The sequence below is a fragment of the Sciurus carolinensis genome, chromosome 10 (genome assembly GCF_902686445.1).
Source record: "Sciurus carolinensis chromosome 10, mSciCar1.2, whole genome shotgun sequence".
In the NCBI taxonomy this organism is placed as follows: domain Eukaryota; kingdom Metazoa; phylum Chordata; class Mammalia; order Rodentia; family Sciuridae; genus Sciurus; species Sciurus carolinensis.
Window position 1 is genome coordinate 103746123 of NC_062222.1, and position 17162 is coordinate 103763284.

Genomic DNA, 17162 nt, shown 5'->3' on the forward strand with positions numbered 1-17162 from the left:
ATGGACTCCTGCTAGGGCTGGACCCCGGCAACTCCCATTTCCCTTAGGAAGAAATTGAGGTTCAGAAGATTGCATTGAATTGTCTAAGTGAATCATCTCGTTTTTTTCATTTTGCCTATTCCTCCTATGTTGAAGAAGGTTAAATATAAAATTAAAATCAGTTCTGGATATATTATTTCCTATAATTTTATATTTGACAAGTCATGAGAATTATTTTACTTCTCAACAATATAAAAGAAAATTCTCAATTAAAATATCCATCCAAAATTCTTACCTAGTTACATATATACTCTCCTGCAGGTCTCTTGTTCTGGTTCCTGCCTTCTCCCTTTACCAGTCTCCTAGCACCCCACATACGTAGAGGTGAGTATCACTCACCAGAAACTTTGTCACAGATATTCTAGATTGAAAGAAACCCCAGAAATCTTTCATGCTAATACTTACATTTTGTTTATTCAGGCAAATTAACTAAGCCTGAAAGCAAAGCACCTTCAGAATGTGACAGAGCTGGATAATTAATTGCAAAGTTTGGAAGGGTAGAAGGTAAAAAATAAAATCTGAGTTTCTGATTCTAATCTGGTATTATTTTCTTATATTTTATTGCTCCTTAGCAGATATTGGACTGAACTTTCACTTTCCTTTCTAAATAAATATTAATAGATTATATGTAGTAATTGAATAAATGTCTATTGATAGGTATAGAAATACATTATTACTCCCTGTCTTAAAATTTCCTGTTTTAGCTATTCCAAGATACCAATTCAACTATCAGTTTGACAAAATTGCTTTCTTTTAATATTCAAATAAAAAAAAGAGTTAAATCAGACTTACTAGAGAATGACAAATTCAAATTTTCCAATATAGGAAGAGTAGAATTTTATATTAAGAGTAATAACAACTAGAATTTATTTAGCATATAGTATATACTGAGCAAACACTAAGTACTTTAAAAATTTTTCTAATTTATTACCAAAACAAGTTTTGTGGAGTAGGTACAAATACTATTTTCATTTTATAAATGCAGAAACTAGGATTCAAGAGGTTAAATAAATTTTTCAAGGCCACATATGGCTGACTAAGATGTAAAAACAACTTATCATTTCAAAAGAAATATCAAACTGTTCCCTGAGTTTTATTTCCCTAAAGAGAATTGGTTATTTTTCACAATACAGTGTGTTTATTCACTTAAATGTCTGTTGCTAGTAGCAACAACATGGAACAAAAACTGCTTTCTTTAAAGATATTATATCATATGGAAGAACAGAATATCATATCATTTAAATAATATAACTTAGTTATGTGGAGACTTGGTATAGAAAACAGATTCTGTGACAAGCCATTCTAACAAGCTGGCTCTTAGGCCCAAGCCAGAGAGGGAGAAGGTATAGATTAGCACATAGCATTATCATTTTAAATCAAATTTGCAAATATTTAAGCAAGATCAACTAAAAAGTATAAATGGATAAGTATATCATATTTTAATAACTATCTTAAAATGTCCTCAAACTATATTATCCAATTTGTCAGTTATAATAGTTTCAAATATATAATATTGTTTGTATAACCATAGATCTTCAAAAGAAATGTCTATTTAGTTGAAAGAATGTTTTGATATTCATTATGTAAAAGATGCTTCAAAAACCACAGAGAGGGCTTTACATATTTAGTGGATTTTAGTTTCAGACTTCAGAAAAAAATTAGGACTGAGTTTATTTGCTAATTTGTTTTAAATTTAAATTTGTTATATTAAGTTTGCTAAGTGGAGATGTACTAAGTTTTAATAAAATCTGAAATTGCACTTAAAGAACCATATGATGCTTTATAAAAAGTAATTGCAATAAAATTATTTTAAAATCAATTTTTTGTTCTGACATGGTCAAAAGAGATGCAGGTCATAAGAGACGCAGTGAATAATAGCAAATTCTATGCAATTGTATGTGATGCAGTGATGGACAGCAGGCCTCTCGCACCTGGGTTTCCCTATTGTCTACAACTGCTTCTCTAAGAGCCGGACTTGCAGATAGAATCAGGAGGTTTGCTGTGGAACGCATTTCCCCAGGGACTGCTTTCTATTTTAGGAACTCTTTCAACTTTGGAAGATTAGGGCTAACAAATCCATAGGGGTGGAAGATAAACAGAACAGGTGAGAAAGACGACTGATGAAAAGCACAATTTCCCTCTGCGGTTATGAAAGCACATGATCTTCCACACAGAGCAGGAAGGGAAAATCCAGACTGATGAATGTTCTTGTGTCTGGGGAAAATAGTTTATTCCCAAAATGAAAACAGAAGTTGAAGAAGCAGTTCAATTAACAGTGGTGAAGAATACAAAGGCATATTGTTAGGGAGTGTGATAAGGTTTGGGGACATTTCAACTCTAAAGTGAAAATTTACCTTATCTGCCTCAGCAATTAACAATATTTCAACTCCATTTTAATATTTTCTTTTCAGTAATTATAAAAATCATAGAAGTAGTGTTCACTTATACACACAGTATAGAAAAATGAATTAAAGTCAAAAAGATGATATGAATAATCCCTTAACTAACCTATTATTAAAATGTTTAGGTATAAATAATAAACATCTGCTTGTCCAAAAAAAAAAAAAAAACAAAAAAAAAAGCCTAGGTTTTAAAATTTTAGTATTTATTTGATAAGCTTCATTGAAACATAAACATAATAGTAATGAGAAAACAGTCTCTAGTGTACATCTTTTCTACAGTGAGCCTTTGAAATCTTTCTCATGCGGGTGGTATAACTTACCATGGATCCAGAAGCTGAATGCTGAGCTACAGCAAGTCATGGGGTCATAATCAAGCAACATCATATCCTCTGCTCCCACCAAATGTACTCGGTGACCCTAGTTTTTCCACTGACAACTTGACAGGAAATTCTGTCAGAATCCTTATTCTTACAGTTATGATTATAATAACAATCTAATTAAACTGTAAGTTTCAAATCATACTCCATTTTTCAGAAATGAAATCCTCAGTTCTATTACTATAAAATATGTAATACCACAAAATAGAAATAAATAATTGGAAAACTCAATTTAAAAAAACTCAGCATCAAAGAGAATCAAATAACTCCTAAATTTATCAGACATTGTAAATCATCTATTCCTTAAACTGTCATTGCTGATGGAAAATTTAAATTTTACTTTTCTATTTAAATTAGATTTCTTTTAACTGATACATAAAAAAATGCACATCTATGGGATACCATGGATATTTTAACACATACATATTGTATAATGTTTAAATTGAGTTAAATGTATTTATCTTCTCAAACATTTTCTATTTTTTATAGTAAAATGTTCAAAATCCTATCTTTTAGCTTTATTAGATATACATTATTATTAAGACACCTTCCTATATAGTATCACACCAGAACCTCTTATTCCTTTCTAACTAAAACTTGTTACCAACAGAAATGTAAATGATTTATTTAAATTAGACACATACCATAATAGCAATTTGAACTAAGGTTAAATTGTTAATTCTGTACAATCCACTCTTAGGTTTAATGCAATCTCAAATAAAGCACAAACAGATTCTGTTTTTGAAAGTGACTATGAAGTTCACAAAGAAAGTGATCATACAGTTGGTATGGAAATGGAAAAGGCAAGAGAGACAGGCTTGAAAGACTTTCTACAAAGTTTTAACAATTAAGACAGTGGGGTATTTGTGCATAGAGACAGAGAGACCAATGGAACAGAGTAAAAAGTCCAGAATGTGAATCCTACATCCAATAGATTTATAACTAAGGTGGCATTGAAATACAGAGGTGACAATATTCTTTTCAACAAAATGTTTTGGATCTAGTGGAGTTTCCAATTGTGGAAAAAGAAAAAAAAAATCTAAAGCTTCCTCCTCACCACACGTCATTCACAGATATGAATCCCAGGCACACCTTATTCCTGTATATGAAAATAAAATCATTATTACTCTAAAGATAGCAAAAGAAAATATCTTCATGGATTTGAGGTCAACAAGACTGGTTTTGTTATTTTTGTTTTTGTTTTGTTTTCTTTTGTTTTTCTGTAAGCTTGACACAACAAGAAAAATCATATTGTGTGAAGAGTTGGGCATCATTAAAAATGAAAATATATTATACACTAAATGCCCATTAACTAATGAATATATTCATAGAACGTGAGCAGATCTTGCAATAAACATTTACAAAGAAGTCATATCAATAATATATAGTTTTCCTACATATTACTAAAAAGAGTAAGCAAATTCCTATATCCCAGCCACTCAACATTTAGTTCCTCTACTACTTCCCCAAATTAAAATGCAAATTCTCCACAAAAAATATGCATATAAAATATTGACCTTATTTATAGTAGCCCCTAAATTGAAAACAATTTACTCGGCCATACTGTTAGACCAAAAATATATTTTGGGTTATTCATTCAGTGTAATATTATGCATAATGGGAAGAAAACTTAATGTAATATGCAATGAAAATAATCTCAGGTGATATCAGATAAAATAATCAATTATCAGTAAGTATAAGCAATTTTATTTCATTTGCTTAAATAATTTAAGAAATCCCTTAAGTAAACTAATGTTGGAGAAGTCAGGCAAAAATTCTTTAAGAAGAATGCATGGAAAAGAAGCTTGAGATTCCTTAAATATTTGGTCAAAGTTATAATAATTTTTTCAATAATTATCTTTTTATGATAGCTCTACCATTTCTGTCACTTATGAATCTATTTCTCTACAAGTTTTCTTCTGGTTGTGAGTCACATTTCTTGACTTGTCTAAGAATTGTGATTGAAAGATTAGTCTTTATTTAAAAGCGTATGTTTCTTTGTTTTGGTGGAGCATTGAATTATTTGCTGAGTATGACAGTAGTTTTTGAACTGTTTGCAAGATATACTAGGAAGATCTAGAAAAAATTTGACTCCAGAGATATTTAATTACAACTACTAATTCATGACCCATCGAAGTTCTCTCCTAAAGTTCTGAGTGATCACTGAGGATGCTCCCCTCTGTCTAGTCAGCAAATGCACATCTCCCTACCTGGTGTTGAGCTCTGGAAATATTTCAGCTTATAACTCGAGTTGGTCTTTTGTTAGTTTTGAGAATATCACACTTCTCACATTCAGGCTAGTAGTCATCTAATTTCAGGGTTTTTATTTTTTTCTACATAGCTCCCACAGGACAAGAATACTAGGCTGAAATTTCCAAGTATCTCAGCACCCCTAACTGTTATTATAAACAATTTAGTTCAGCGATGCTCCCTTGTTGAGATAGAGATTCCTCTCCTTGTACTATGTCCAGGAAAATGCATTCAGAAGGATAGCTGGGATGATTCCAGGACTTACTTTATCCATTTCTCCTTTCTTTCAGAAGTTGTAATCTTGCATTGCCTGTTGTCCAATGTTTGAAAAGAGTAACACACACACACACACACACACACACACACACGCACACACACACACACACACACACAGGTGTATATAACCAAAAAAAAAAAAAAGAGACATAATTATTTTACAAGATTAAATCTGATTCTTGTTAAATTATGGTCATTAGCAGAAGTTTTCATCAATATTAGTAGTTTTTAGATCATTTGTTTTAAGTAGTTTTTCATATAGTAAATCTTTTTATTTTGGTTTGTTTTGTCATTGCTTTGATTTTTTCAAATTGAATATCTACCTGATTCCTATTATGTCATTTTAAAAGTAGTTATTAGATACTCAAACTTTGTAACTATGTGTCCTTTTCTATCAATCATTTTGTAAAAGGCTACTCTGTAGTTTCTCAGTAAATATCTTATTTATTAATCCTCTTACACTCTTACATACTTCTTATGGAGAATGATGGCATCTGAGCTCAATTTGTTAAAGCTTTAAAACTGTCTTACATATAAATGGAAAATTATTATGATACTTTTATGAATTCTAATCAAAGACAAAATACATAATATTTTAAAAATACTATTATATATCTGGAAGTAAAAAAAATAAAATGTGAACTTAGTAAGCAGGCAATATTAAAACACTCTCACTAATTAATGTAGTTATTTGTATTTTTACTGCAAATTTTCTAAAAGACATGTCTCCTGATTTCTAAGTACAAAGAGGAAAACAAAGATAACTTTTCCCTTTAAAATGAATATACTTCTACATTTAATTTTTTTATATAGATTCCATAATAATCAGGACTTTAGATATATCATCATTTTGGGTATTAATACCTCTGTAGGCCCAAGAAATCACCTATATCAATAGTCATTTGTAACTGTGTAGCTTCTGAGCTGCTTCATGAGTTGCAACCATTGATATGTATCTGAAGTTTAACAACCAAGACCACTGAACATTAAATACTTTGTACAGAGAAATCAAATTCATTGGTAAAGTAGATATTTCTGAAAACTTGAAAAAGATTAATTATACTGCTTGATTAATGGCCTAGTTTTCAAGATGCCTACAAAATGTGGAATCTGTTACTTTCATATCTTGACTCCATCTGTTAATAGAAACCTGATTTAACAAATTAAAACATTCTCTATTGGGATTCACATTCCTTATGTTAATTCAGGTATAGAAAAATAATCACAAAAGATGAATTACAGCAAACTTGCCTGATGTGTGCTAGCACAATGTTACATACCAGTTAGAATGATAATGATTATGATAATTTTTATCAATTATAATCAAAGATAAAATACATATTATTTTTAAAGTAGCATTTCACATCATGGAAATAAAAAAAATGTGAAATTAGTAAACAGGTAATATTATAACACTCTCACTAATTTTTGTAATTATTAAGTAGCTCGTTAATTTTAATTGGTATATTTGTATATGTTAATTGAATGGCTCATTCAATGATATAAGAAAAAAATAGTAAAATTGAACATCATTAAATTAAAAGTAAAAAACAAATATAAGTTTATCCAGTGATCTGTTGAATTCAAATGAAGGAGAAACTTCAGGTTACTCATTAATCACAAAGGTTGACTTTGGAATATAAGAAAAATATTCTCCATTTTAAAAGTGTCATGTTTCTTAAGCCCATACCTAATAAACTTTCAAGTTTCACTGTAATAATTTTTATAATACTGTTGCTGATTGCTAGATACAATGGCTATTTTACCTCTAAAATATTTGTTTCTAATTACCAGCCTTCGAGAAAATAAATCACTGCCATTTTTTTCTTAACCAATGCTATTAGTACTCATATAAGTACTAAACATATTTTTCCTTCATTTATGCATTCAACAGATATTAATGCATATGTAGTATGTCAAGAACCAAGTACATAGAATAACATGGCAGCCAAAAACAGTCTGGAATCAGTATGCAACACTTATGAAAGAAAAAGAATAATTACAGGGCCATGAATAATCTATTATTTTGATTTTCTTTTGTTTTTTCTTTTTTTAATTTTTTTAAAAAATTTTTTACAAACTGGTGTTGGTCAATTTTATATTAAAATAACCATTATGAATTTTAAAAAAAAGCATATTTTTGTGTTCTTGTCTAAGTTAAAAGGGAGAGGGAGAATCACTAGGTAGTAGACGCGATCTGACTGTGATACAGTGCTTTGATGTGTCTGAAAGGAGAGATAAAGGAAATGAGGAGTGAGCAGGAAGAGCCTTAAAGTATAGTGCAACTCTCATGGAATCTTGAAACAACCAGAAATGGCAAGTCCTGTGCCACTGTGGCGATCAGTCACTGACTGGAGACTTTCTAGGATGCTCAAGGCTGTGGCTAGGAAGCCGGGATAGATCCTGAAGGCTACCACATCAACATGGAATAGGTTCTCTCTTCTCTCTGTGACTGGCTACTAATCTGAATTTAAGTTGAAGGTTTAAATCTTTAAATATAAGATAGAGAATAATTTTCATCTTCTATGACAAGGTAAAAAATAAAAACTTTGTATGGCCACAGGACTATCCTAAGAGAGGATTGTCAAATGACTACATCTGAAGAAAGAAATGAGTAACAAATTCTATAACCTGAAATTCCCATACTATGTGGAATGTGTATGTTCCACACCAAGGATGGACAGTGTATAGCAAAAGATCTTCAGAGACAGAGAAGTAAGTAGATAAGCTATAGATACAAATACACAGATATATAGGAGAAGATTTATTATGGGGATTGACTCGTGATATGAGGTGATAAGTCCCACTGTATCTGGTGTGCAAACTAGAGAACCAGGAAAGACATTGATGTCATAGTTTGAAGGTCCGAGAAACAGGAAACTGTATTTTTCTCAGTGTGAGACTGAACTCTTAAAAATTTGAAAATTGAGAACCCGAGAAGCTGGGAAGGAAACCCCTGGGTTCTGGTGTAGATATCAGAGTACCAAGACCCAAGAACTGAGCTCTGAGGTTTGAGATCCAGAAAAGATGGCTATTCTAATTCAAGAAAAGAGAGAATGTGAGCCAGGTTCTATGTGCACTGGTTACCAACTTTTCTGAGTCTAATGTGAAAGTGCACAAATGCACACAAGTATGCAAGACTTATTATTTACAGATGAGCAACAAGGAGTCAAAAGACCAGGAGTCTTTGAAAACTGGTCCTCCAAGTCTCAGTAAATTTTCCCATAGTGGATGGAGTCTCATTTTCATAATCCCCATTTGCCCCACAGATGAGGGCTACAGAAAAACAGTTTATACTGGGTTCTACACATGGAACTATGTATACAATAACATGAGTGGCTGTTTCTCCTTCTGAGAGGTCTATGACCAGGTTCATAGTTCTTAGTTCTATCCAGTGAGAAGATATACCTTTGCCACTGTCCTTCAGGGATATTCTGGAAACAGTGCTACAGCTGTTCTCTTTCAGATGGTGCCTGCTTATCACAGGACCAAGCATTCTCTTCCACTGTCAGATGATCATAGGGACCTTCAAATAAGATAACAGGTGCAGTCTGCAAGAAGAAGAAACTGTGTCAGTATTGAAGACCATACGCATTTGAATGATTTCTTCATGAAACTTATTGGCACCTTGGTAGACTTCTAGAAACTAATCATGTTTATAACTCTTCCACTAAATGGCAGTGCTGGTATGCATATCAAACTTCATGGTTTAGTGGGTCAGATATCAAATTAATGTATAGTTACCTTGTTTAAAGGATTTATATACATTGACATGGGAAGAGAGATTAATAATATCAGTACTCCGTAGTGTATCCAGCTGTTTCAAAATGTTTTGGTTTTATAAATTGATTCATCTGGGAATTGGTTGAATAGCCATTACTCTGTTTTCATTATTTTAGCTAGATTTTGGTTCACAGCATCTTAAACTTTCCTGCTTATACAAATCAAGTAAAATAGATTCTCCAGCACTTCCACTTTTAATAACTAAAGTTAACTAGCCAGTGTTACATATCTGCTTGAGTAAGACTATCATGATTGCTGCTTTTATGATACCTACTCTATTATAGCTTGGATCTGAAATATCCCCCAGGGACCTTGTATTGAAGACTTGGTCTCTAGCCCATGGCACTATGGAAAGGTGATGGAAAATTTAAGGTAGGGCTTAGTGAAAGGAAATCAGGTCATTGAGGGCATGGCTTTGAAGAGGGTAGTGGGACCCCAACACCATCAACTTTATCTTTTTTTTATTTCTAGATTGCTGTGAGGTAAACAGGCTCCCTTTGCCTTTTGCTTCCACCATGAAGTCCTGCCTCACAGAGGCCCAAAAGCAATGGAACCAATCAATGAATTGAACCCTCTAAAACCATGAGCTGAAATAAATATTTTCTCTTTTAAAGCTGATTTACATCAAGAATTTGTAACAGAAATCTAACCAATATAGGAAGTTGATTGAGGGAAGTGGAATTGTGGCTGTTATGTGATTCGGAAACATTTGGAATTTGTTTGTAGGAGAAATTTGGAAAAGTTTGTAGATGCAGGTTGCAGAAATCCTAGATTGTTGTAAGTGGAGCTTATGGGCAATTATCTTTTGAGTTCAAAAGGCCAGAATGCTGATTAAAAAAAAACGAGTGGGCAATAAAGACAGTGATTATAAGGTTTCTTATGGGAATGAGGACTCTTTGGAATGGGACCAAAAGTCGCTCACGTTATATCTAGTGAAAAACTTAACCTGCATTTTGTCCACCATCCCTTGAGATTTTCTGTGAGACTAAGATTAAAAGTGTTGGGGTAGTTTATCTGGTGGGGGGAAAGTTCAATGTAGCACAACATTCAAGCAGTGGCCATGGGTATTACTGATATCTTTTATCCAAATTTACAGGAATAAAAAGAGGAAAACAGATATTTGAGAAACTTGCAGTTTGGCCAGAAAAGGTGTATATTTAAAGTTGTATCCAAGGAGGACACAGTAGCTGAGTTGCTGAAGAGATTAACTCAGTTAAAAGGAAGACAAGTTCTTGTACCAGGATATTAAGAAAGATCCTTGAGAGCTTTTCAGGCATCAGCAAGATAATGCCCATTGCAGTATCAAAGGTGAAAAAGTATGAACTCATTTCAAAGACTTTCCTTTAAGAAGAAACTCCCAGACTGCCCAAACTCATGCAGGACCATCTAGGGAACAATATCCCTGGAATTTGTTTCTTCATGTCCAACCATCGAGATACTCAGAGACCACAGCAGCTGCTTTGAGTGGGCTTGGGTTCAGCCCATGCTGGCAGCAGGCCTGGTGTCATTGAGATGTTTTTGCATGCATGCATAATGCAAGAATTATAAGGTCACCAAAGTTTCCACTTAGATTTTAGAGGAAATAGTGGATGCCAAGCCGTGTTTGGCAGTACCAGAGACCCTGGAAGCAGTTGTGAGGGGGCAATGTGTGAGGCTGTGAGAGTGAAGCTGAAGCTGCAATGGAGACTCCAGGAAGTTAGAGATGCCAGGAATGTAGAACATCTGCAGGAAGAAGCCACAGGCAGAAAGCTCAAGTGATTGGCTTTGTGGGATGCAGCCAGTAAGACCATCAGGACAGGGTTATCCAAGTTGTTAGAAGCTCACATCATACTGCTGTGTGCCCATAGATATAGAGCTATAGTACTTCATGTTTTCTCTGCTGTGTTTGAGTTACTTTGGTAACACCTTTCCCTTCTATGTCCCTATTCCTCCCTTTTAGAATAGGAATTTTACTCTGTTCCATCCCACTGCTGTATCTTATAAGTGTGTAAATTGTTCTTTTGATTCTCATAGTGGCTCAGAAGAGTTGAGTTTTCCTTGAGTCACAGAGGAAACTCTGGACTTGGACTTGTGACCAATGCTAGAACAGTTAAGCATTTGGAAACTTTTGTAGGTGAACTAAATGCATTTTGTATTCTTGTATGAACATGAACCTTTAGAGAGGGGGAAGAATGCTATATTTGTTTCTTGAATGTCCCCCAAAGGTCCATATGTTAAAGGCTTAGTTCCCAGTATTTCATGCTATAGGGAGATGGTGGAATCTCTAGGAAGTAGGTCCTAGTGGAAGGAAATTAGGTAGTTTGAACAGTGCCCTTTAAGGAGATATTAGAACCCTGCATCCTTATCTGTTCTTTTTCTTCCTGGTCACTATTATATGAACAGGTTTCTTCTACCATGGGCTTCTGCCATACGTACTGACTTGGCACAGGACCTAAAGCAATGATATCAAGTGACCATGGACTGAAACAATGAGCCAAAAAACTTTTCAAGTTGTTTTATGTCAGTTATCTGTTACAGTGGTGGGAATTTTACTAACACACACCCCTACCTTGTCTAAGGTAGTTGAGTTCTGCTTTGGTAGTCTATGTCTCCTTATCATCATATTGCCACAACTGAATTTAAGTTTTCTAATCTAGTGCCTCTAGTTTCCACTATACGATCTGGCCTATAGAGAAGAGAAATCACTGAGATCTTCAGGGATCCTGAGTCTTTTCTCATAAGTTTATTTGTCAAACTATGAAAGTTTTATTTTCTGGATGCTCCAGTATGAGTAGCTCCTAAATGACAAACCCACTAATATTCCGACCTCTTTTAGTCTTTGAATACCTTCCATTAAACCAAAGAGATTGAACATCTCCAATTTGCTTAGAGTAAGTCATTTTCTATCCATATTTTAGCCAATCAACCTGTTAAAGCTATTTCTAACTCTATGAGCTATTTAATATAGTATATCTGCTAGCAGGTCCATATCAATACATTTAACCTGACCCAACTCTATGCTTTTCACACATTCCAAAAACATAATATGCACTCCCAAACATATTCATCTGATTTTTTCTTATATAAATTCACCATTTCATGTAGTTCTTTTGTGCACATTCTAATGAATCAAGTTCTGTGTCTCCCCTTTAAGAGCCTGCTGGAGCTTAAATCTAGTTATAAGTCCAGAAGAAAGGGGGATAATGAAGGGGGTCCTAAAGATAGTCAACATCGTCATAATTGTCACAACCTTTAGGGAAGCCATTACTGCTTCCTCAGGTAATATCGAATTAAACTCCTCAGACAAACGTGAAAAGTTGGATTTCACTTGTGGTTGGGGAGGATTGATAACACTGAATGGGGAGAGGTCACTTTCATTTGGGTTGGGAAGATTTGGGTTGGGAAGATGACTTCTACTGGAGATAGAAAGAATGTTTTTGCTCTGATTAGGGCGACTTTGTCCATTGGCAGGAAAGATTCACAATGTGGAGATTCAACATCCCCAGCTTGGTAAGGGTTTTCCCAAACCTTCCCATTGCAACTTGCAGGATTTCATTCTTTGCTAGTTTTGTTCTTAGTTTTAGTAGTATACGCCATCCAAAAATGGAAGTTCATCTTGCATCGTAATTAGGGCAATTGAATGATAAGCTCCTATGCTAGATTTTCAGCAGTTTCAGTCCTGCAAATAAAGGAAATACGGCTTTCTTTTAGGGCACACCTGGAAGCACTTAGTAATTTATGTATGTTCAAGGAGAAATTTGAATCCCTGAGCTCAGCATCTTTCCCTACTTTATTTGCCAACATTAGGAGCCCACTAAGGTCATTACATTCATTCATTTTCAAAAAGGTTTAAATGTATATGTAGAGTTACTTAGCTTCTTTCTTCTTATTTGTGGTTCATTAGGCATATAAATGAACATATTTTGCCTGTCTCTACAAACAGTCCACATCAAGGACTACCAATTGTTTCTTTGCTACACAGTAAAGACAATCATTATAATTTTTTAATTCTTAGTAGTAGAGTGGTAATTTCAGACACCTTAAAATTGCATAAAACTCAATGTTAAAATTGTTTTCATCTAAAAGTATCCATAGCACCAAACACTCTCTTGGTCATTATTCCCCAGAAAAGCAGAACTAAGAGGATAATTAGGATAGAATATATAGGTAGATAGATATGTCTATAGAGATATTTGAGTAGACACATAGATAGAGATATTTCAGAGAAATATTTATCCTTATTATGAAGGTCAAGAAGAGAAGTCATTTTGCATGTCATTTGCAAGCTGGAGAAGTATTAAGTCCAAAGATAGAGCATCTAAACTTTCTCTGAGTCCAATAAAATGTCTTGAGCACTAGCAGCAGGTGACAACAGGTATAACTGGGTTCTTAAGATATCTTTGAGTCCAAAGACCCAATAATGCAGATTTGCAATGACTGAGAGCAGGAGGATATGGATTTGCCAATTCAAAGAGAAAGAGAGATAATTCACCCATCTCTGTCTTTACATCCTCTGGGCCCTCATTGGGTTGAATGGGACTAGACCACATTTGTTAAGGTAAATATTATTCCATCAGTCTAGTGATTCAACTGCTGACCTCTTCCAGAAATATCCTCACAGACATATGCAGAAATAATATTTTATGAGCTACCTGGGCACCCCTTAACCCAGTCAAGTTAACACATAGAATTAACAATAACAGTCTTTATCTAATATACATATTCTCAATATTAAAAACATATTAAAAGAACTAAACAAAAGAAGAAATACAAATGGTCAACAAATATATGTAACAATGTTCAACATCTCTAGCAATTAGAGAAATGCAAATTAAAACTACACTGAGATTTTATCTCACTCCAATCAGAATGGCAACAATCAAGAATACAAGCAACAACAAATGTTGGCAAGGATGTGGGGGAAAGGGAATATTCATACATTGTTTGTGGGACTGTAAATTGGTACAACCCTCTGGAAAGCAGTATGGAGATTCCTGAAAAAGTTAGGAATTAAACCACAATTTGACCCAGTTGTCCCACTCTTTGGCATATATGCAAAGGATTTAAAATAGCATATTATATTGACACAACCATATCAATGTTTATAGCAGCACAATTCACAATAGTTAAGCCATAGAACCAACATAGATGCTCATCAACAGATGAAAGGATAAAGAAATTGTGGTATATATATAGAATATTACTTAGTTGTAGAGAAGAATGACTTTTTGACATTTGCCAGAAAATAGACAAATCTGGAGATTATAATGCTAAATGAAAATAAACAATCCTCAAAAACCACAGGTTTAATGTCTTCACTCATATGCGGAAGCTAAACCACAATGAAGGTGGAGAGGGGAAGAAGTGAAGTGCAGTAGGTTAGACAAAGGGGAATGAAAGAAAGGGAGGGGGAATAAGAAATGGAAAGACAGTAGAATAAATCTAACATAATTTTCCTATGTACACATATGAAAATATCTAAATGAATCCCATCATCATGTCTACCCACAGGAGTGGGGTCCTATTGAGAATAAGATATATTTCACGCTTATCCAATTTTATTAAAATGGATTCTACTGCCAAATATAACTAATAAGAATCAATTTTAAAAAGTATACTAGTTTTTTTAAAGTTATATTTACATAGTCATCTAGTCTATATCTAGCAATAAGTTATAGAAGAATTTTTTCCTAATAATACATATATTGCTTTTCTTTGTGTATATTTATTTATTTTTGTTGTTGTTGATGTTGTTGTTGAAGGGAGGAAACATTGGAAAGTTAAGTCTTTTAGTCAGCTTTTTTGTTGCTGTGAGAAAAACACCAGACAATAGCAACATAGAGGAAGAAAAGTTTATTTTGGCTCATGATTCCAGAGGTTCAGTCCACGATCAGCTGACTCCATAGCTCTAGGCCCAAGATGAAGCAGAACATCATGTCAGAAGGGCATAGCAGAGGAAAGCAGTTCAAGACATCGCACCAGGAAGCAGAGAAAACTCTGTTTACCAGGGAAAAAAATATAAACCCCATATGGCCTCAGTGACCCACTTCCTCTATCCTGCCTTCCCACAGTTACCACCCAGCTGATCCATAGCATTGGATTAACTTACTGATTAGGATACAGCTCTCTTAATTTAATCTTTTCACTCCTCAATGTTCTTATGCTGTCTCACACATGAACTTTTAGGGGATACCACATATCCAAACTATACCAGTCTTCACTTATTAAATAAAAAATGAGAGCTTCACCAGAACTTGATTAAGATGATTATAAAAGAAGGTGGAGAAATACATCTACATGTAATGGTCTTGTATAGGAGTTACGAATGGGCAATTTACAAAGATGGAGGAACAATAGTGATAATGGATGATTTACCAACTGGACCATATTTCCTCAGTGAGTATTATTATATGAACTATACAGTGACCATAAGCAGTAAATAATGTGGCAATTATTTAAATAAACAGAATAACTAAATTTATGTTACTGTTCAACTGTCAACTCAAAACATTACTTTTCTACTGCTGTTGTAACAAATCACCACCAATTTTCAGCTCAAAATAACTCAAATGTATTAATTCACAGATTCTGTAAGTCAGAAATTTAGGGTGATCTTTTATTTCATAAAATTGAAATCAAGGTTTTTGCATGGCCTCCTTCCTTCTGATCCCTCTGAAGAATTATCTACTCCCCAAATTGTTCATCGTGATGAATGAAACCATTTCCTTAGGGTTGTAGGTTTGAAGTCTACATTTCCTCTCTGGCTGTAAGCCAGAGGCCATTTTCACCCCTAGATACTATCTGTATTCTTTTTCATGTTTTTCATGTGGACTCTTCCAATAAAAGTCAACCAAGACACTCTTGTGCTTTAAATGTCTCTGATTGCAATCTCATCCATTTCATTTCAGTTTAGAACATTCCCTGCTCTAAGGGTACATGAGATTAGATGGGAGACAGTGAGATAACCCAGCATTACCATTCTATCTTAAGGCCCGTATTGTTTATTATAATTGCAAGATCCTTTTTGACTTATACTGTACTGTATTCCTAAATTTTAGAGATATTGATATAAACATCTTTGGGGGACCATTCTGATGTCATATAGCAAATTTCCTGAATACATGTTTTTAAATTTTATTTCAGTACTGGAATTTAAACCAGTCACACTGTACCACTGGGCTATACTTTAAATGCTCATCATTTTTTATTTTGAGGCAGTCTCATTAATTTGCCAAAATTGCCATCCTCCCTCTTCTGCCCCTTGAATCACTGGAATTATAGACTGTGTGCTACTGTTGCTAGCTTTCCTGATTATACTTTTAAAAAATATAATGGTATTATCCAAATTATTGAAGTCAAATTTGAAAACATGTAAAAATTTTGCATATGCAATACATATATTCATAGAAATTCATGTGTACATGAATTTCCTCCAAATGTCTAAAATTGTTGCACCAAGATCTATTTTCCCATCTAATTCCTAATTGTTTCAGCTGAGCATTTCATTTCAATGTGTGGGAAAAATAAAAAAAAAAAAAAAGAAAACTTATTTTAACAAGTCAAACCTCTGTGAATGAATGATTTTGATTTAGAAAGTCACCAAAGCAGTATCATTAACAAAATATCAAGGGGGCTCTCCTGATGTCTACATTTAATTTTCTTCCTGTCCCTCACCATATACAATGATTGTTCCTTTTTGTAATGAAGAATAGATGAACAGTTTCTGATTACGATCATAGTTAACTGTTTAAATATAGAGAAACAATATTGTTTTATAAATAGACTGTACTATGTTCCATTTCTCTGTGGGAATTTCTGGGAAGAACTGAAAATGATTTTAGCTACAGTAGCACTGCCTACATCAAAATAGAATTATAATTATGTTGCAGGTGGCAAAATACTCAAGGTACCTGCAGAGTACAGATAAAGTGGTTCATTGGCCATCCATTTCCCCAGAGGTTTAGCTCAATCTGCAGAGTATGTATAATGCATATTAATCCAAATAGCCCTGAACCCTGGCCATTTGGAGAAAGTACACCTGACTCTGCTTTCAGAA